Source organism: Dama dama, chromosome 8, assembly GCF_033118175.1.
Source record: "Dama dama isolate Ldn47 chromosome 8, ASM3311817v1, whole genome shotgun sequence".
NCBI classification, from domain to species: Eukaryota; Metazoa; Chordata; class Mammalia; order Artiodactyla; family Cervidae; genus Dama; species Dama dama.
Window position 1 is genome coordinate 12,286,329 of NC_083688.1, and position 22,211 is coordinate 12,308,539.

Below are 22,211 nucleotides of genomic sequence, written 5' to 3' on the forward strand. Positions count from 1 at the left end.
CAGGGAGGGAGGGTGGGAAAGGACTCCACCGTCTCACGGTGAGAGTAGGTATGGAGACGGCATCCCTGCCCCCCTGCTTTGCCCTCAGGGGGGCCTGACTTGCGTGGGATGCCATGGCCTGCAAGTCCAAGAATCATCCATCCCTCCTACCCTCTCCCAACAGCTGCCCCTTGGCCCCTCATGGACCAGGGGTGCTCACAGAGGCATCGTGGGCTGGGGAGGGGTCCGGGGAGAGGCCTGCACAGGATGAAAGGTGGCCTGGGGCATGTGGGATGCAAACTCCGGGAATGTGGGCAGACAGCGGGCATAGGAGGGGAGGTGTAGGCTCTGTGTGGGCACCTCTCTGAGCCCTGCAGAATCCCTGTGTGGTTGTGGACCTGGGGGCTGGTCCTCAGCCAGGGCATGGCTGGAGCAGGCCTCTCCAGTATAGGACTCGGGGCAGGGGCCCCTTGCACCAGGGCCAAGGGTGGGGGGCCTTAAATGTTGGTCCCTTCCCCTCCCCCATCTTCCGCACCCCCAGGGATTTGCAAGCCACCATCCCCACCTACCTCAGCCTCTCTCAGCTCACCCTGGCCCGTCTCAGCCCCGTCAGTCTGCTCAGCTCAGCATGAAGCACGGCTGATGTCACTTTATCAAAACATCTAAATATGAGTTTTCCCTGCCAGTCGACCCTTCATCTTCTCACTGCACCACTCCCGGAACATTTTGTAGTCAGAGAACAGGGCGAGAAAAAGAGCCACCCTGGCGTTTATTGAGATAAATCGTGAGAGTCTGCAAGCCTGAATTGTTAAAAATGCATCTTCGCCTGCTGCCAACATTGCAAATATGACTGATAAGTCAGGTTTCCTTTATCTTCTCCAAGTGTCTCTGCACAGAGAAGGGGCTTCAGCCCCACCTCCTCTGACTCCCTGGTACTTGGAGTACAGGGCACTCTCCCACCCCTCATCCATCCTGAGATGACAGCAATTCCACCCAGATCAAGCGCACAACTCCATTCCCATTCTGTTACAAGGCAAGGCACTGGAACATTTGTGACTGATTTTTTTTTTTTTGTTTTTTTCTTGTTGCCTCTTGTGGGGGAAAGTGAAGGGAATGACACTCACTGAAAGGCAACCACGTTGAGGCATTGTGCCCGTTCAATCACTGAGCTGTTATGAGAAACACCTCTCCAATGTGTTGAGGCTTCAAACAAGGAGCACTGGTTTTGCCCATGAGTTTGGGGATTAGCTGAGCCTGGCTGGTCCAGGACCACCTAGCTTGCTCATGTGTGCGCCATCAGGGGGTGATCAGTATGGGAATGGGTTGCTACTTTTGTTGGGGGGCTGTCTCCTGAGGGTGGAGCCCATCAGCTGTTGCTCATGGACTGATGTGGCTCTATTCTACGTGGCCAGGCCTGGCCTTCCTCTCGTGAAGGTCATGGGGTCCAGATACACTGTATCTTGAGGTCTATGTGATGAAGTGGCACAAAGCTGTTTTTGTACATTCTCTTGGCCAGAATGAGTCATCAGATCATACTGGATTTAAGGGATTGGGAAAAAAGAACTCAACATCTCAGTGGGAGGAGATGTCAACTCACATGGAATGTCACATTGCAGGGGACCAGGATACACAGGCAGCATGGGGAATGATACAGGCATCTTTGCAAACCTATCATGTTCCCTGAGAGCATCAGAACCTTGATGAGATCTGATCACCCTGTGAGCGTGATGAGATCTCCCCCACCCTGTGAGGGAGGAGTTATTAAATCCATTTTTCAAATGAGGACATGGAGACTGGGGGAATTTCCTTGCTTCATTCTTCTGTTCCTTCTCTCTTGATGGGGCATCTGAATGGCACTGGGAATGTGGTTGGGACTCAGATAGAGTCAGCCCTAAGGAAGCCAAGAGCAGGGGGCAGACATGGCCATGAATGAGAACAATATGGGACAATTCCTGTTAGTAGGGCTCAGGGACCAGGGGAAACTAACATCAGCTGGGGTTGGGGGAGAGTCTGAGAAGTTTTCCCAGAAGAAGTTCTATGCTGAGAAGGAAGGAGGGGGATTGAGGCTGGACAAAGAGAGAAAAGAGTGCTCCAGACAGAGGGAACAATAAGAGGAATCATGCTGGTTCAGTGGACAGAAGCCAGATTACATGGACTTTCTAAGGCCACAGAAGGGCAAAGCCAAGGTCCTAACACAGGTAGAGATGCTTTAAGTGTAGAACCCTCGGCAGAGCCAGCTGGGGACAGGTCAGCCTTTGTGGCAAAGTGAGGAGACGGGAACACAAGCCCAGAGAGACAGTGGGTGGTCAGGTGGCAGCCTCCAGGATGGGAGGAGCCTGAATCCCTCACCTTTGCTGGGAGATGCGAGAGTTCCCCAACTTGGACTTTGGACTTCGTACAGAAGAGAAACCTTCCTTGGACTTTGTACAGAAGAGAAACCAACTCTTATTGAGCGAAAGCACCACCTGATGTGAAGAGCCAACTCATTGGAAAAAGCCCTGACCCTGGGAAAGATTGAAGGCCAAAGGAGAAGAGGGAGGCAGAGGAAGAGATGGTTAGATAGCATCACCGACCCAATGGACATGAATCTGAGCAAACTCCAGGAGACAGTGGAAGACAGGGGAGCCTGCCATGCTGCAGTCCAAAGGGTCACAAAGAGCCTGACAAGACTTAGCAAATAAACAGCAACATCCAGGAATTGCGGTTATGTGTTACTTCATCTGTTCTGAATATCTGTTCTGATACAATCAGTCCCACTCCTCACCCAGCCCTCCATCCAGCTGGACTTCGCAGGCTCCTCTGGGTACCAGGGTCTGTGCTGAGCACTGGGACATTGCTGTGAATGAGATTGGCAGGAGGTACCAGATGCAGTCAGGAAAGCAGCCAAAATAAAAAAGATTAAATAAATAAAATGGTCACCTTGCCTGAAAATTGTTGTGAAGGAAATCAATAAGGTGATAAGACATCAAAAGCCAGATTTGGGGAGGCCATGGGGGGAGGAGTCTGGAAAGTGCCTGAGTGGGAGGAGTTTCCTGGGAGAGAACAGCTTGCTGGCAATTGTCCCCAGCTTTATGCCAATTACTTCACTCTATCCTCATAACAACCTCAGGGGCTGGGGACTTTCATTGCCCATTTTATAGGAAAGGGACTGTGGCCCTGGGGAGGTAGATGGAAACGGCCAAGTCACACAGCCAGGAGGATCCCATCCAGGATCAACCTGCCCTCATGGAGCAGGGAGGGGTCAGGACCAGGGAGGAGAAAGAGGTTGGATGAGTCCCAAGATCCTGTGGAATGAGGCTCCTCTGACCCCCAGGGATATGACCCCAAGGGCTGCAGATGGCTCACAAACATAACCCAGGGTCATGGAAAGAGCATGGGGTCAGGAGACCTGGATCCTCCCAAGTTAGCTGCGTGTCATTGGACAATGCACGTGACCTCTCTGAGCCTCTGTTTCCTATGTCTATGGAGGAGCAACAGGGCTGGGGTGAGGAGTGAGGGAGAGGAGGTAAGTCAGAGCCCTGGCCTGTCTCTCTGCTGTTGATCTTCACCACACAGACAGTTCCGAGTTCTGGCAGTGCACAGACCCTGTGTTCTGGGCCACATAGCCCATCACCCTGATGCTCCCAAGTCCAGGACACAGAAGGATTGCCCACTAGATGAAGGCCACGGAAGCAGGGACCCTATCTTGTCCCCAGTACTCTGTCTCCAGGCCTAGGACACTGCCTGACACACTCCAGACACCCAAATAATCTTTGGTGAATGAATGAAACATTCCTGCTTTATAGATGAGGAAGCCATCAGCTGGCAGTCAGGGCAGCCAAGAGTGATGCAAATGTGGAGGGCTCCAAGTCCCCCAAGAACCTCAGCAAAGGGACCCTCGGGTTGGCCTTGGATGTGACATGCTGGGGAGCCAGCCAGGAGGAGATCCTGGGACTTTCTGGCCAGCCCTCACCCTTGGATGGGAGGGAGAGGGGTCCCAGGGATCAGGGCGCTGGGCACCCAGCTGTGAGGAGGGCATGGCAGGGTCCTTCTGCTTCCCCGAGCCTTAGTCCAAACCCACCGTCTCGGAGGGGTGGGACCGGACACCCCAGCCCGGCCTCGTGTCAGGGCATCTGCTCTCTTCCAGGCCGAGGGCCTGGGATTTCTTCTGCCCCTGACAGCAGTTTATACCCAGCTTAGTGTGAAACGACCCTCGTAAAAAAATGTTTCACTGCAGAAAGCTCTTCTGAGACGCCAACTCGGACCGGTTCTCACATCCACCCGAGGCACAGAGCAATTTGTACTTGATTAAGCAAAATGTTACCGGTCACAGCGTGACCATTTTAAATATTTCATCTTTTCTGCTTTCCTCACTTCTCACAACCTATTAATTTCCAATTTTCTCCTCTGCCTCCCGTCCTCACTCTGTGCTTACGAAGTAAAACCCTTGGCTTTTTCCTCCCTCCCCTCCCCCTCTCCCCCTCTCCCTCCCCCCTCCCCTCCCCCTCCCCCTCCCCCTCCCCTCCCCTCCCCTCCCCCTCCCCTCCCCTCCCCTCCCCCTCCCCTCCCCTCCCCTCCCCCTCCTCCCTCCCTTCCCTGCTCCCCTCCTTGCAGTATTGCCATCCTGCTGTATGTCCTGCAGTGTCCAGTCTTCACAGCACGTTAGAAGGTGGACAGAATGATGCCCTGCCCTCCTCGAACTTCCAGTCGGAAAGGAGAAAGACTGCTGGGATGGAGATTAAGATTTGACATCCCTGCTGAGTCTCTCTTCCTCGGAGAGGGTGCTGAGCGCCTGGTTCATAAATCAGCAATGACAGACCAGGGATCCTCCCAGGTGCTGTGGAAGGACAAAAGAGGGGTGATTCATTTGGGGGACCAGGAGGGGCCTTCCTGGAGGAAAACACACCTGATCTGAGTGTTTTTAAGGGTTGAACCAGATCAGTATAACCATGGGAAGAAAGTGGACAAATACCAAGGTAGAGTGTGTCCAGGGAATCAATTCAAGACTGCATTTGTTAAATGGATGAAACTCCCTTGGGTTTCTCAGGTGGTTCAGTGATAAAGAGTGGGTTCGATCCCTGAGTTAGGAAGATCCCCTGGAGAAGGAAAATAGCAACCCACTCCAGTAATTTTGCCTGGGAAACCCCATGGACAGAGGAGCCTGGCAGGCTACAGTCCATGGGGTTTCAAAGAGTCAGACACGACTTAGCAACTAAAAAACAAGAAACTCTCCTTTATAGCACTACCACTTAAAGCACTGCAATATTCTCTACTGCTGTTAAGAGGAAGACTCAGATTTTTAATGTGGAATTTGATGTCTCACACAGTCTTGTCTGTGCCCCTCTGCAGGCTCCCCGCCTCCCCCACCAACCCCTGCCACACACACACACTCCCTGTCTTCAACCATGTAGGTCTTAGAAACTTTTTCTGGTCACAAGAGCCCTCTAGCCACAGTACCTTTGCAGGTGCCCTTCCTGTGACAGATAATTCCTGCTCATTGCTCAGACCCCAGCTCAAGCATCTCATCCTCAGGAAAACCTTCTCCAGTCTCTCCCCTGACCCTCCAGCATAGCTGCGTGCTCTGAAAGTCCCCCAAGAGCCTCTTCTTTGCATCCCATATCCCTATACATTTAATTGTGTGATTCTAGATTAATGTCTGTCTCCGCCTCTAGACTGTGAGTTCCAGGGGGCAGGGACCAGGCGGTTTTGCTTATTTGTCAGTTCTTCTAATACACTGGCTGTCACCAAGCGGGTGCTCAACGAATGTGCTGCAGAAGTAAAAAACCATTGTCACTACCCGATCTTCTTCTGTTGGTGCTTGTACGGAGACAAGCCACCCACCAAGGGCTGGAATCTCTCACTCGTCCCCAGAGCCTGGCGTCTACTTCAGAATCTGCACATTAATTGGTATCAGTAAACATCTGTCAGAGGAAGGGAGGGAGGGTAGACAGGAGGGAGGGGGACCTGAGATTTAAAAGAATTGCTGACTCAGCATCCGGGGGCTGGTTTGGAAAGCTGGCCCCTGCAGAGAACCGAAGCGCCTCCCCGCAGCGCACAGACATGTGGCTTCTCCACTCGCACATGCAGAATAGCCTGCAGGGCCGCTGAGCTAATGTGTGTTTTCATGCCCCATGTGTGGTGTTTTGCTTCTGCAGCATTATTATGGGGAGCTGGGCTAACAGCACGGGCTCTGGAGGCAGCAACAGGGAAGGAAGTGATTGTGGACATAACGGGGAGACTCTTACCTTCACAAAGTCTGCAGGCAGTGAAGTTCTCAGGCTTACAGGACACTTTGGGGGAATTTGGGTCTGGTGGACCTGCTTGGCGGAGAAGGCAATGGCACCCCACTCCAGTACTCTTGCCTGGAAAATCCCATGGACGGAAGAGCCTGGTAGGCTGCAGTCCATGGGGTCGCGAAGAGTCAGACATGACTGAGCGACTTCACTTTCACTTTTCACTTTTATGCATTGGAGAAGGAAATGGCAACCCACTCCAGTGTTCTTGCCTGGAGAATCCCAGGGATGGGGTCGCACAGAGTCGGACACGACTGCAGTGACTTAGCAGCAGCAGCAGGACCTGCTTGGCTGATGGAATGTGGTCTAATAGCCTCATCAGACACTAGTGAGACCACTGTCCTCTCAGAGCAGATGGGCAAGGTCACGGCCATCCTCGCTACCATTCAGAATCACCTGGATATTCTCAGGAGTTCCTGCTCCGCCCTGCCCACCACTCCTTACCTGGGGGTGGCGTCCAACACAGCCCAGGAGGCAGCACCACCTGCTCTGGGAAGAGGTTCTGGGGCATCTGCTCGAGGAAGACCTCAAATTTTCTCATGGAGAATCCCAGGCCCAGAGGCCTAGAGAGCTGGGAGCAGCAAATTACAGGCTGCTCCTCTCTCCCTGTGTGCTCTTCTCCAGTTTGTCCCTCAGGGCTCAGTTTGGGCTCCCCCTCCTCCAGGAAGCCCTCTGGGAGGTCTCCAGTCCACTCTGGCCTCATTTCCTAACTCCTCTCCCATGCTCTGAGGGGCAGAGTGGGGTGGAAGAAGGACCTTAGTGGCAGAAGTCTGGGGTTTGGACTTGCTGTGTGATCTTGGGCCAATTACTTGACTTCTCCGGGACTCCATCTCCTCCATGAAGAACCGGAGCAGTAAGAACAAGGATGGTTGTGTGCTGTTCCTTATTTCTTGGGCAGCCTCCTTCAAGGGGTGATGAGGTTTTCAAGGATGGCAACTGCACTTCCTGAATCAAACTAACGCCTTCTAATTCCAGGGAGCTGTCCACTTTTTCTTCTTTTTTTAAAAAAAACTTTTTTATTTTATAATGGAATATAGTTGATTAACAAGGTTATATTAGTTTCAGGTGAATAACAAAATGATCCAGTCATACATACACATGTATCTATTCTTTTTCAAATTATTTCCCCATTTCAGTTCAGTTCAGTTGCTCAGTTGTGTCCGACTCTTTGGGACCCCATGGACTGCAGCACGCCAGGCTTCCCTGGCCATCACCAACTCCCAGAGCTTAGTCAAACTCATGTCCATCGAGTCAGTGATGCCATCCAACCGTCTCATCCTCTGTCGTCCTCCTCTCCTCCTGCCTTTAATCTTTCCCAGCCTCGGGGTCTTTTCAAATGAATCAGTTCTTTGCATCAGGTGGCTAAAGTATTGGAGTTTCAGCATCAGTCCTTCCAATGAATATCCCATTTAGGCTGTACATAATACTGAGCAGACTTCCTTGTGCTATATAGTAGGTCCCTGTGGGTTATTCATTTTCATTATAACAATGTGTACATGCTGATCCCAAACTCCCAAGCTATCCCTGATCCCCATTCTTCTGCCCTGGTAAACCACTTTCTCTTCCAATCTCACTCTTAGTAGTATCCCATTGATTGGTCTCAGATACCAGAAACATGACATATGGTTTCAAACAGACCAAAAATCGATCTCACTGGTGGCCACTGGATTAATCAGCCCAGCCGCGTGGACACTCACTGTGTGCTGGGCTCTGGGCTTGCTTCTTACAGAGCTCTGAGAAGCGGGTGGGCACATAGCAGGCTCATAACAATTCTTAGCTATTATTCTGATGATGGTGGTGATGACATCGTGCTCATTCTCATGTCTTCTCTCTTGTCATCAGATGTCAGTCCTCTTCTGGCTGGCCCATCTCCCCCAGGTCTCTGTCTTCCAGGAGGGGCTTCTCTCCTTCTCGCTGGCTTAGTTAATCCTAAAACCCCCATCTCTGAGGAGGACTTCTGCGTTTGGCTTGGGGCTTCAGCCTGCTCCACTCACACTGGGAACCAGCTGTCTCTGTACCAGGCCAGCGCTAACTGGCATGAAGCTGTGTCTTTCGGATTCTGGTCCTGGGGTTCACAGTTCATGATCAGGCCAGAGTCTGTTCTTTCTTATCTTCCGAGAAGAGACCACTATGCTAGAATGCATGTTGTTTTCCTACGCAGATCTAAGCAAGGCCTCACTGCCCAGAACCACAGACTGTTGAGCCAGCCGAGGAGGCAGGAACCCGGAGATCATTCAGTCCAACCCTTCCTGGGACAGTTGGGGAAACTGAGGCCCAGGGTGGGGATGTGACCTGCCCAGGATCACTGATTAAACAGAGACCAGGACTTGCTTTCTTGACCAACAGTCGGTGCTCTTTGCCACATGGTTCCAAGACTTGGGCCTAGTGGGGCCAGAACTCCAAGCCCAGCACATTTGGTGGAGGGGCAGGTCTGGGCAGGTCTGGGTGGACCTGTGTGGAGGGGGTGACATTAGACCCATGGAGTAAATGCCTCACGCTGGGTCCCCTCGGACTCTGGAGGGAACAATGGCAGAGGGTCCCCCAGTTCTGACTGAGCCAGTGCACAGACTTGAACTTGGTGTCAGGGCAGCCTGGGCTGAAATTCTCACAGTCTCTCAGCGAAATGGGAAAAATCAGGTCAAGGTAGTCTGTCAGTATAAGGCTGCCAATCATTCATTTTGAAAAGGCCTGTCTTTTACCATGAAATTGTGTCATTCTTACTTTTTTGAGAGAGGGAGCAAACTTCTTTTACAAAAGGATTGGGAGCACATCTTGGTTGCTTCTTTTGAAGCGTCTTCACTGTCTGCAGGACATCTAGACTTCAGCCCACAAATGTGTGTGATTATAATGTTCTTCCAATTTCTTCGACCATGTAATAAACCTTTGTTCTTGGAGCATCCAATATCACTAGCCAAAACTAGCGTTCCCCCGAACTCCGTTTGGGAACGGTTTAAACGTTAAGGCATCTACATGGCCCTGAGACTGGTTGCCCACACATTGCCTGGGCTTCGTGTTGGGAGGTGCGAGCTTGTTTTTTCTATTCCCCTGCCCTCTGGATAATAGATCATGCTGCAGGTGCCCATGCTATTGGGGTCCTGCTTTCCTGATCTCTCCATGGCTGCGTAGTCATGATAGAGAACCCCCGAGGCGCTTACCAATGCCAGCAGCAAAGCCCCACCCCAGGACATCAGAGTTTGTGGATTTGCCCCATGTAATTCGAACTGTCTATTTCTTGAAGACTGCTTCTCATGGATATATGGCTAGGCAGGTCCTGAGAGCAGAGGCTCATTCCCAAAACTTCTGAAACATGTGACTCTTGTGTGTCTGGAGCCCTTACCTGTGAGGGGACTTCTGACGCCTGGGCCTCATGACAGGTTTACTGACTACTTCCTTGCTAGGACGGCTGGGCCCATCCCCATTGTTTCCAGCAAGAATTGTCCGAAACTCCTCCTGAGAACTTGTTTTTTGTCAACTCCGCTCAGTGACCACCTCCATCCCTGAGATGCAGAGCAGGCACCAGACTGGGGCCTTCAAGGCCCTGTGTGGCTGGAGCCTGTCTCTCGGCTTCATCCAGGACTCGTCCCCCCATCACCTCCCTGTAGCCCCTTGAGTCCATGTGCCGTTTCCTGTTCCCATCCCTCTCCGTCTCCCCTCCAGGCCTCTGAACGCACTGAGGAGCACACAGTCCCAAGGTGGGTGGACAAGGCCCACCGTCTCTGGGGCCCAGTTCCTCCCTGCCAGGCCGCCACCCCCCGGCACCTTGCTCATTTCCATCTCTTTCTCCTCAACCCTGCCTGGCTTTCCTGTCTGACTGTCTCCCAGGTCAGACCAAGCCTCTCCTGATCTCTGCGTCTCCATGAGTAAAGACAGGGGACCCTCTGCCCCTGGGGCAGGAGGGAGGGTCAGAGCCTGCGAGAGCAGAAGCTGGGGCCAGGGTGCGGGTGAATGAGGCTGGCAGCCTGAACCCAGCCAGGACAGACCCCGGGAGAGCCCGGAGGGACAGCGGCTCCAGCATCCGAGTGGCTGGGCTTCCTTTATAGTTTCCCCCCTTCCAGGCTTGCCTCGTCGGGGCCACAGAACCTCAGACGGAGTCAAACGCACCCCTCACTGCGGCCAATTAATTCGAACTTGTCATAAATGTTTAACAGCGTCCTAATCGATAGGAGCTGGGCCGCCGGCCACCGCTGAGTCTCCGAAGGGACATACAGGGATTGAAAGGTCGCCGGCCAGGCTTGTGGGTTAACACGTTCCACGTGTATCGCCTGTTGTTTTGAGTTAATCACCTGGTGCCTAAGTGTGTCCTCGTAAATCTCAGGTAAGGCTCCTGTGATCCGTTCAGAGTTAACTGACACGACTAAGCGGCCGCGCTGGGGTCTGTGACAGAGGGGGCGTCTCGGGGCTGCAGGAAGGAAGAAGAAGGGTCTGACATGGGTGAGGGGAGGGGGCACCTTACAGCCCCCAGAGGGAACCGCTCCTCCATTCGCCCTGCGGGGGGTCCTGGCAGCCTGGAGTGGACTCAGAGCCTCCAGCCTGCTCCCTGCTGCTGGGCCTGTGACCTCAGGGAATGACAAAACCTTGTGGGTGGGAGCTTCCCAGGTAAACGGGGGCCGGGTGTTCCAGGGAGAGGGCGCAACAGGAGCAAAGTCCTGGGGGTGTCACCTGCATCTCAGTCTCTTCTGGCTACAACCCGAGCATCCTCACAGCAGGACAAGGGACAGGCCATCAGGACAGGCTGAAGGGCAGCCGGTCCCAGGGCACCCGGCTAGGAGGGTTGCTAGAAAAACTTAAATGTTTCTGCATCTGCTCACAGGTTCTTAGAGCAGCAGTCTGATGTGGCCAAGTCACTTACCTCCCTGCGCCTCGCTTTCCTCATCTGTGAAGTGGGGTGATGATGGCGCCCCCCCAACCTCAGGTTGGGGGAGCAGGGAGTCTGTGTGAAGCGCTGGAGCAGCGCCCGCCCCCACCGATGTGATGAGAGCAGGATTGTGGGATTGATGCTCATTACCTGCCTCACTCCTGGGGGCTTCCTCTGACTCTTTGAACCACTGGGCAGACTGGGAGGGTCAGACCCTCGGTCCCCGAAGAAACTGAATCCAAGAGGATTGGGAAGAGGTCACAGGACTGAGCTGGTGAGCTCTGCCCTGTCTCACTTCGGAGCCCACCCAGGGTCAATGCAGTGTCTGACCTGTGGTGGGTGCTTCCCCCTCCTTCCCACCCCACTGGGGAGTGCCCTCTGATACCAGCCCTAGGTGATCCCAGACCCAGGGGTTCATGTGGAGACCCCCAGATGCTTGTGGAGAATGGCCCCATCCACGCACACGGCCCAGATCCTCTGGGGCTGCCCTCCCACCTGCCTCGTCCCCCCTGGGCCTGAAGCTTCAGCATAAAGAGGCCTCATCCACCTGCTGAGCTCACTGCAGCCCTGTCACCAGCAGTGAGTGTGAGAACAGTGCCCTGTGTTAAAATCCATGTCTGGATGAGCCCCTGGCTGGAGGAATTAACTCATGTACACACAGAAAATCTCCACAGACTTGTCTTCTAATATTTATTCTGGAAACTGGAACGTGCAGATAAAGCAACCAGCTGATGCCAGGACTGCAGAATAAAATTTGCATTCTCCATGCCACAAAGAGCTGCATAGGCATCCACTCTGTGAGCCAGAGAAAGCTCATGTCTGGTCGATAAAAGATCTTGGCAGGTGCTTCTCCAGCAGCAAAAGCCTCCACGTGGGAATCTCAGCCTCCGAGGACCTGGCTGACAGTCTCTCAGGCCCCAGAGTCTTCAATTCCTGGGACTCTACTTAATAGATTCCAAATGTCAAAACTTAGGTCAGAATCCCAGGACCTTAGAGTCTCAAGTCTTAAACTTTTTTCTTTAATAGACTTTGAAAATACTGGGTCAGAATCACAGATTTCGACCTCATGTTAGATTACAGAACCAGGATTTCCAGGATTGCGATCATCAGCTTGCCCAGATACCCAGCACACAGGCAAGCTCACTCCACGAGGTTCCAAGTGGCTTCCAAGCCTCTGATCTCACTCCAATGTACATCCTCCAGGAAGCCCTCCATGACCAGATCAGAGCTCTTATCACAGGCTCTCATGACTCCATCGGTGTCGTCTTGTCAGTCCTGCCACATTTTACATTTACTTTCATGATTGTTCATTGAGTTTGCCTCTCCCCATTTCCCAGCCTGTGAGCCCCATGGGGGTGGGTCTGGTTTACTTTTCTCATTGCTGAATCCTAGCACAGATCTTTTTACATCACACACACACAAGTGTGTGTGTGTGTGTGTGTGTGTGTGTGTGTACTCAGTCATGTCCGATTCTTTGCAACCCCATGGACTATAGCCCACCAGGCTCCTCTCTCTAGGAGATTGTCTTGGCAAGAATGGGCTGCCATTTCCTCCTCCAGGGGACTCTTTCCAACCCAGGGATCAAACCCATGTCTCTTGCATCTCCTGCATTAGCAGGCAGATTCTTTACCACTGTGCCACCTGGGGATGCAACTTGTCACATAGACGCGCAATCAATACCTGTCTACTGAATGCCCAAATTAATGAATGGTTTTAATGGATGGATGAATGGATGGATGCCTGCCAAAACCTGTTCTCTTCCCACAGGTACACATAGAACTGACCTCCCACCTCTATTTGCAACCTACCTGCCTCAAAGGTTGGCCAGGAGGTATGTGCTGTGTAAGCTTGGGCAGGCGACTGAACTTCTCTGATGCTGTTTCCTCATCTGTAAAACTGGAACATGTGCCCCCTTGGAAGGCTGTCGTGAGGGATGGATGTGGTGATGTAAGTTGAGGACCCAGTGCGGAACTGGCATAGGTGGGCACTAAATATGTCAGGCTGCTTTGTTTGGAGAAAGGACTCCTGCTCTCTTTGAGCTCAGACTTTTCTGGTTTCTACCATGCAGTGGGACAGGCAAAGCAGTGAAGCTGGAAGCTGGGGAACCCTGTGATTGGATTCTCTCCTCTGCCCCATCTCACCATGCACCTTGACCTCCCTGACTCTCAGTCTCTTCTTCTATAAGACAGAGAAAATTATATTTGCCCTTAAAAGATAGCCAGGGAGCCAGAATTAAATGATGCCTCAAAGTTCTTCCAGGACCCGGTGTGGGAAATGCATGAGAGCCTGAGAAGTAAAGCAGTAGAGTTTTGTGTTCACGCCGCGTGAGAGGCCCAGATTGATATGCGGAGAAAGTGCACCATTTGGAAGTAAACACTTCATTACTGAGCAAGTTTTTGTAAAATTGATTGCACCGCCCATTCTCTGCATTTTTTAATTGCAAAATCAATTAACTTTTTGGCAAAGGGGAGGGAAGGCAGAGATCAGATTGGCTTTGCAGACTCTGCCTTTTATGGTGGTCACAACAGGAAGCCAAACATGTGCCCATGGAGGGAGCTGGGAGACCTCGCCATCCGAAGGTGGAGATGCTCTGACCCTCAGGCAGCCTGAGGTTGAGCAGACACCTCAGAGCAGCCCAGGTCAGCTAGGGGGTGCCTCCTCCTGAATAGCCATGGATCAGCCAGAGGAGCAGATGGTCCCCAGTGGTGGCAAGAAGTGGCCCAATATCAACGCCTTCTCCCCCAGGACCCCTGGTTCTTTCCTCATCTGTGTATATTTCTTGGAGCAAATTCAGGTCCGTGGAGGCATGTCTGTCTGCTCGCTGCAGTCTCACTGGGCCTGGACCCTGGCAGATAGTCTGCATCAATATGCATGACCAATGAATGAGGGGTGAATTTTAGCTCGTTGGAAAAAAGAACTTCAGTAGAAAAGCTGCTCTTGGTTGGCAGCCTTGGGAGGAGGGGCCCTTTGCTCTGTGACTGGGGGTGTTTGGAAGGAAGCTGGGAGACCCCCTGAAGGAGACTGGGATCAACAAACATTGATCTGGGGTGATCATGATTGTACTGGGGACTCTGGCATCCCCACCTGTGACTTCACTCCTCCAGCTCCCAAGATTTGGGACTCCACTCTGAGGAGACAGTGATTTCCTATCAGTCAATCCTGAGTTCAAGTCTACCTGCCAGTACCAACTAGTTGGAAATTCTGAGAGCAAACAGCTTGCCTCTCTGTCCCAGCTCTGTCATCTGTAAAGCAGGATTGATAATCCCTTCAGCTTCTGTGGGCAGAGAAGGGATAGGGGAAAAAAGTGTTTTGTAAAGCAGTGGTTCCTCAACCTTTTTTTGGCACCAGGAACTGATTTTATGGAAGATGATTTTCCCCACAGACCAGGGAGGGGGATGGTTTCAGGATGATTCAAGGGCATTACATTTATCATGCACTTTATTTCTATGATTATTACATCAGCTCCACCTCAGATCATTAGGCATTAAATCCCGGAGGTTGGGGACCCCTGTTGTAAAGGATTACACACAATACATGCACAGAGTTAGCTAAATTTTCCCAGCATCCTCGACATCCCCCCATGAATGCACATAGTATGGACTGCATCAGAATTGGCTGGGAGTCCAATGGCCAAAGTGCACCATGGCCCCCATCAAAGCCTCCTGCCTGAGTCACTCAGGAGCAGAGAGGAGGAGAACTCAGGGATGGGGCAAGTGTTCATTTCTTCCCTGCTTCTCAGGAGCCCCACTCACCTGCTCAAACTACTGCAACAGATTTCAAATCAAAACACCCTGACCCATCAGCACAAGCAGTGGATAAGAGGAGCAGAGAGGACAGAGCCCAGGGAGCACTTGGGGATGTGGGGGACTCATCACGGGTCCTCACTTGTGAGCCAGTGAGCTGACAGAGGGGTCGTTTCCCCAGAAGCCTCTGGCTGGCGGGAAGAGGGGAGGTGGAGTGAACTGGGGAAGACCCTGCATTTGAGGAGTCCTTGAATAAAGGTGGCTTCTGTTTGCCATTCTTGCATGTTGGATATTGGGTGAGATGTCCGGTGCAGAAGCACTCTGATGAGCTACAGGCTGGGTTTCCAGGCAATCTCTCAGCCATCCTTCCCTGACAAAGCATCTCCACTTTAGGGAGACACATGAATGAACGCTAAGGACTCTTAATGGGGCAGATCCAGGCAAGTGGAGTCATCGGGGCTTCCTGTAGGAGGGGAGCAATTCATGAGGCCACCAGTGGGGGTGAGGAGTCCTCTCCCCTCCCCAGAAGGAGATGCGTGGAATCCTGGCAGCTTGAACTAGAGACAGGAGCACAGGTTACAGAGGTTACAAACCTGGCTCCAAACGCCACCTTCACAATTTGCCTCGAGCACTGAGACACTGCCTCAACCTTCTCATCTGTAAAATGGAGTTGATGATGGTACCAACCTCAGAGAGGAGACAGAATCTGCAACCACCATACCCCCTATAAAGCTTGGTTCTCCTTTCACAACCATCTAGTAACCTTGAACCCTGAGACTAGATACCCCAGCCTCAGCCCTGCCTCAGCTCCCCCAGCTTAGCAAATATTCAGGGCTTGAGTCAGCCAGTGCAGGCGTGCTCATTCAGTCCTGCCTTGCCTCTTTGCCACCCCCTGGATAGGAGCCCACCAGGCTTCTCTGCTCATGGGATTCTCCAGGCAAGAATACTGCAGTGGGTTGCCATTTTCTCCTCCAGGGGATCTTCCTGACCCAGGGGTCGAACCCTCATCTTCTGTGTCTCCTATGTTGCAGACAGATTCTTTACCATTGAGCCACTGGGGAAGGCCAGGTCAGCCAGAAGTGACTTCAAATCCAGGCTCTGTGTCTTAGGTTCGTGACATTGGCCTTATCACTTAGCCTCTCTGTCCTCACTCTCCTCTCTGTAAAATGAAATAGATAGCACCACCCATCAGGGTTGCTGGGAACCAAAGTGTACATGTGGTACACAGCCGATGCTGGACCACAGGAGGCAGCTCCCCGCCCCCCAACCTTCTCCATCATCTTCTCCTTCCTCTCCCCCTTTGCTCATCTTCCTCCCCCTCCTCCTCTTCTCTCTGCTCCCCCTTCCCACCCTCCTCCTCCCTATCCTTCTTATCTTTCATTCTGCACATATTGAGTTTTATGTAATTGGGATCATACAATTTATTCAGCTATTCAGGTTTTTTTTTTTTTATAAACTCACCATACATCATCAGCATTTTCTCACATCACTGAAAATTCCTCAAAAGCATGATGTTAATAGCTTCGCAATTGTACCTCATTTAGATGCACCATAATTTATCCCGCCATCCTCGCCTGCCAGGCACTTGGAGGATTTCAGGCTTTTCTCTTAGGCACGTCAGGCTGTGATGAACATTCCGGGCCCCGTGTGCTGAGACCCTGACCGCATCCTCAGGACAGATTCCTGCTGCGGAATCCAGAGCAGTCATATTTCCCAGACTCAGGGTCTTGATCACCCAATCACCTTCCTGAAAGTTGTCCTGATGGATGCCCCTGGGCAGCCTATGAGGGTGTCCATCCCGGCGCCCAGAGTCCTGGCCTGTGCCATCTGCTTCCCAGCTACATGATCATCACTTCACATTCCCAGGTGTCCCTGAAGCCTCACAGCAAGGACAGAAGCAGCCTGGAAGGGCAGCTTGGGCAGGAAGTGAGCTGGTCCTCCTGCTTCACTGGCTGGGTACATGGCCAGCCCCTCTCCTCTTCTAGGTCTTCACTTACCCCGCTGTGGCAATAGTCCCATAGCTGTATCCTCCCTCCAGCCCATCCAATGCCTGAATAGGACCTGACACCAGGTAGATGTCTAGCAAATATGTGTTGAATCCTAGACTACCAGAATATTGTTTAAATACACACACACTCACACACACACACTTCCCCTTCTCCTTTACTCCAGGGTCCCCATGGCTTACACTTCTTTCTCCTCACTGCTTTTATCACCAAGAAACTGCCTCAACCTTCTCTCCTGTAATGGGGTTGCTGGTGATATGCCAGCATTCCAGCAAGGATAATACAGAAAAGTGATGGAGAATACAGACTCTGGTGCCAGATCACTGAGTTTCAAAGTTACTGAATCTCACAATGCCTCGGTTTCCCATCTATGAAGCTGGAATAGCCATGCCCAGCTGATGGGTTACTGTAAGGATGAGCTGAAGTGCCACAGGTCAGTGTTAGAACGGCACCTGCAGATAGAAGCACCAGGAGTGAGAGATGCTGCCTCCCATCTCCTGGTAACAGCCCTAAAGTCTACAGGCGGGGGAAGGGACCTCACTCACCCATACACGATTTTCTCTCCTCCTGGGAAGAAAGGGTCCACCCCTTTGTCCCTTGAAGTTATTGAGGCTTGTGTGACCAGATCTCTTGAGTGGGTTGGAAGTAGGTGACGTGTGGCACCCTTGGGCCGGAGCACTTCATTTCCAGTGGAGATGCTCTAGGTCTGTCCCTGCCTGCCCCAGACCTCACAGACCAAGTCTGTGCCTTAACCATGGAGCCATGGTAGCAGCCTGCATCACCAGATCTCTGTGTGGAAGCCTATGAGAGCCAGCTGGACCTACCGTGGGTTAATGGCTCAGTCGTGTCTGGCTCTCTGCAACCCCATGGACTGTAGCCCTCCAGGCTCCTCTGTCCATGGAGTTTTCCAGGCAAAAATACTGGAGTGGGCTGCCATACCCTTCCCAGGGGATCTTCCCGACCCAGAGATCGAACGCAGGTCTTCTGCATTGCAGGCAGATTCTTTACCATCTGAGCCAGCAGGGAAGGGACCTATGATGCCCTTGTGTGAAGCCAGTGAGATCTGGAGTAGTGACCTGGGTTTAGGGGATGTGTTGCTTTCCATTCCTGATAAAATAGCTCACATCCATAGGACAGACACCAATATTTGCTTATAGAACTGCTACTCTAGACTCTGCAACTTTCAGGGCCTGGTCCCCAAAGAGGACACACAGCAAGGGTTCCACTGAACTGCAGGTTACAGCTGCTTCCAGAGCAATTTGGAGCCTGCAGACAAAAAGAGAAGTCACCATAGGAGCAGGGGAGGTGGGGCAGGGAGGGACACGTGGAGCCCAGCGGAGCCCTGGTGACCCCACTGTCACTGTGAACGGACACGCCTTGTCCTCTCATCTCGAGAACAATTAGCAAGGGTTCAGTGATCCTCCTGCTCCAGCCCAAGAGTAACATTTGCTATCACACTAGACACAAGGTGATAGCTGAGAGTGAAGGGACTTAAGAAAGTTTAGCGGAGGAGGGCAGTGAGCATCGGTTACACCCCGAGATCAAATAAAGCAACTGGAGCTGTGCTTTGCATTGTAAACTTGAGTCTCCCTGCAGGAAGGAAGGCCCCAGAGGACCACAGAGGTGCTGTTTTCCAGACCTCCGTGGAAGGCCGTAAAGGTGCAAAGCCAACTGGGTGGACTGCTGTGACCAGGAAGAGGGGCCTCTCATACCTCCAGCTGCAGGAGCATCAGTGACCAAGGGCCCATCTGCTGCTGTCTGATGTCCCACTTTGGGGAGAAAATGACCCCTGAGTCATTGAAGGCCCAGCTGGACAGGAGGGGCTGGGCAGTCTCTGTGAAGGAGAAAGAGAGGGGAAGGGGAAACAAAGTGACCACACAGTGCAGAGATGGAAATGGAATCCATCTCAGATTCTCTGATAGCAAGGGCTGTTTTTTAATCCAAGGGCTTGTTCTGTGACCTTGTCCAAATTCCTGCCCCTTCAGGGCCTCTGTTTCTCTATCAATAAGACTGATTGGCCTTAAGTTTGTTGCAAGGATTTATTGGGGAAATGTAGCTTCCCAGGTGGCGCTAGTGATAAAAAACCTGCCTGCCAAGAGAGAAAATATAAGAGAGGTGGGTTCGATCCCTAGGCTGGGAAGATCCCCTGGAGGAGGAAATGGCAACCCAATCAGATATTCTTGCCTGGAGAATCCCATGGACAGAAGAACCTGGAGGGCTAAGTCCAGGCCGGAGGGGTGGGGCCGGGGGGTGGGGGGGTGTTGCAAAGAGTCAGACGTGATGACTTAGCATGTACATCTAAAGTACCCAGATCAGGACAATGAGACTCAAGAAGCCTCAGCAGTTATTATTGGGACTCTGGCCCATTGTGGGCCTGGCTGAACCTGGGGGCGGGGTTCTCTATCTGGAAAAGCCCACTCACCAGCAGAGTGTTCTGTTCCCATTGCATCTCCTCCCCCGAGGCTTGGGGGCTACAGTGGCTCCACCCACTCCCCCACCGCTCCTTCTTCTTCTCCCAGTTAGCAAACTCCAGTTAAAAAGCCATCTGGGAGGATGGATGGCTCAAAGGCACCTTTTGTGGACTAGGTTTTCAGGGAGAAGAACCAAGAAATTAAAGGCACTTAGGATTCCAGTCTTATTAGGCCCCATGCTCTGACTGCTGGGGAGCTGTGTTCTGTATCACAGTCCATCCCCCACCGCAGCGCCCAGTGCTCTGGGCTCGTCTTCACCTGTCTTTGAGAGCTCCTGCTGCCAACGTCTAGGCTGGTTCCCTCCCTCAGGATGAACCCCCCTCCTCTCTATCACAGGGAGGGGCTGCAGCTGGGGGTCCCCTAACCCAAGACGCCCCGCTCCTGTGTGAGCGCAGTCCCACCTCAGACAGCTGCTCCTCCTCCCTACAGGAGTCCCAGGAGTCTTCTCCTGTGGGGTCTCCCAGGGCAGATTTAGGAGTAACAGGAGAGATGCGTCCACCGTCAGGATGGATGGCGGCCCTGGGGAGGGGTAATGAGTTCCCCATCACTAGAGGTGTGCACAGAGGAAGGGTGGGCACTCAGCAGAGAGGCCTCGAGGGAGGCAAACCAGTAGAGAGTCTGGGGGCATGAGCTTTGGGCCAAGAGATCTGGCCTGAGTCTTGATCGTGTTAATTACAAGGTGTCCAACCCTCAGCAGTGACTTATGCTCATGGAGCCTTGGTTTCTTCATCTGAAAGTTTAGGCAAATATATTTCCACTTCCCAGAGTTGTTGTGGACACTAAATGACAATGCAGGCAAAGCACCGAGCAGGGAATGCGTATTATCATTCCCGGCAGTGGGGCAGGGTGGGGAGAGGCTGGGTTATGACACCCTGGGAGAGCTAAGACTCACAGCTGCTATAATTATAAAAACCCAAGATTGTAAGTTCAAATAATTCAATTATCCTAAGATGATAAGATTCCTTAAAACTCTCTGGCTTTGAGAATTATGATTGCGTTATTCTACTTGTCGAAGCGTATTAGTAATCTGAGGCTGTGCACTTCAAAGAACCACGCTCTGAACCCACGTACCATCAGTGGTGCGGTCCCAGCCCCACACTGTATGATGGGTGAGGGATGTTTTCTCTGTTCCTCACTTAGGTTTAAATCGTCTGTCTCTATTTCCACCAGCCTTTCTATCCTGGGGTCCACTTTGATTAAATCCAGCCTTCCCCACTGGATCTTTGGTTCCAGACCTACCGGCCCCGGCCAAGCTCCTGGACCCTCTGCATCTCTGCTCTTCCTCTCACCCCGCACTGAGCCCCTCGTCTTCCCATTGAAGTCTCACCTTCTAGGTTGCAAGCAGAACTTGCCTAAGGCTTAGTTCACCTTCCATTGATTGTTGGAATCAACAATCAATGACCTGCTTGGGGTTAACTGTGCACTTTGTTTAAATTACTAATATAGCAATTATCACCGTCTGACTCAAGATCATTGTTGGGAGAAAACTTCTGACCTTTGTCCTCTGGCAGGCTCACCTCTGGTGTCCTTCTGATGCCCCTCGGTGCTCCCCTAGGAAGAAAGTGTGAATCTGATTGGTCAGAGGCAGGACACTCATTGGGCCATGCTCACTAGTGAGCAGGGTCAGTGCATGAAAGGTGATGACCTTGGAATCTCTCTCCTTCCACCCCTTGTCTGCCCCTGCCTGCAGCCAGGAGACAGTCAGCTTTGTAAACCCAGCCATGGTGAGGCCAGGGCAGGAGAAGGCAGGTCTCATGTAAACTTTCCTTTGATCTCCAGGACTGAATGGCAGAAAGTGAAGAGGAACTAAGGAGCCTCTTGATGAACGTGAAAGAGGAGAGTGAAAAAGCTGGCTTAAAACTCAACATTCAAAAAATGAAGATCATGGCATCCAGTCCTTCACTTCATGCCAAATAGATAGGGAAAATGTGGAAACAGTGTCAGATTTCATTTTCTTGGGTTCCAAAATCAATGCAGATGGTGACTGCAGCCATAAAATTAAAAGCCACTAGCTTCTTGGCAGAAAAACTATGACGAACCTAGACAGCATATTAAAAAGCAGAGACATCACTTTGTCAACAAAGGTCTGTATAGTCAAATCTACGATTTTTCCAGTAGTTATGAATGAATGTGAGAGTTGGACCATAAAGAAAGCTGAGCACCAACGAATTGATGCTTTCAAATTGTGGTGCTGGAGAAGACTCTTAGGAGTCCCTTGGACAGCAAGGAATTCAAACCAGTCAATCCTAAAGAAAATCAACCCTCAATATACATTGGGAGGTCTGATGCTGAAGATGAAGCTCCACTACTCCGGCCCCCTGATGTAAAGAGCCAACTCATTGGAAAAGACCCTGATACTGGGAAAGATTGAAGGCAATAGGAGAAGCAGACAACAGAAGATGAGATGGCCGGATGGCATCATCATCTCGATGAACATGAGCAAACTCTGGGAGATAGAGAAGGACAGGGAAGCCTAGCATGCTGCAGTCCACAGGGTCGCAGAGTCAGACATGACTTAGCAACTGAACAACAAAAACAACCTCTGCCTATCACGGTGCATTCAGCAAAAGAGGGTCCACTGTAGGGATGCAGATAAAGAATTCAAAGCTGGGAATTGGTGGCGCAGGTGCTGGAAGAACCAAGGTACTGGGCAGGAGACGATGAAGCTGAACTGATGTGCAGTGAATGCCTGGGAGCAGTCGGTACCCTGCGACTGAGAGGTACCAGAGCCCAGACTCTGAGGTTACCAGATGGGGAGCCAGAGCCATGGCAGGGCTATTCAGGGAACTCTGGAACCACAGGGGGAGGGGCTGTCCAGTGGGAGCTGGGTCCCAGGGGAAAGGCAGGTGCTGCTGAGAATGGCTCCTGAAGCAGAGACAGAGGGA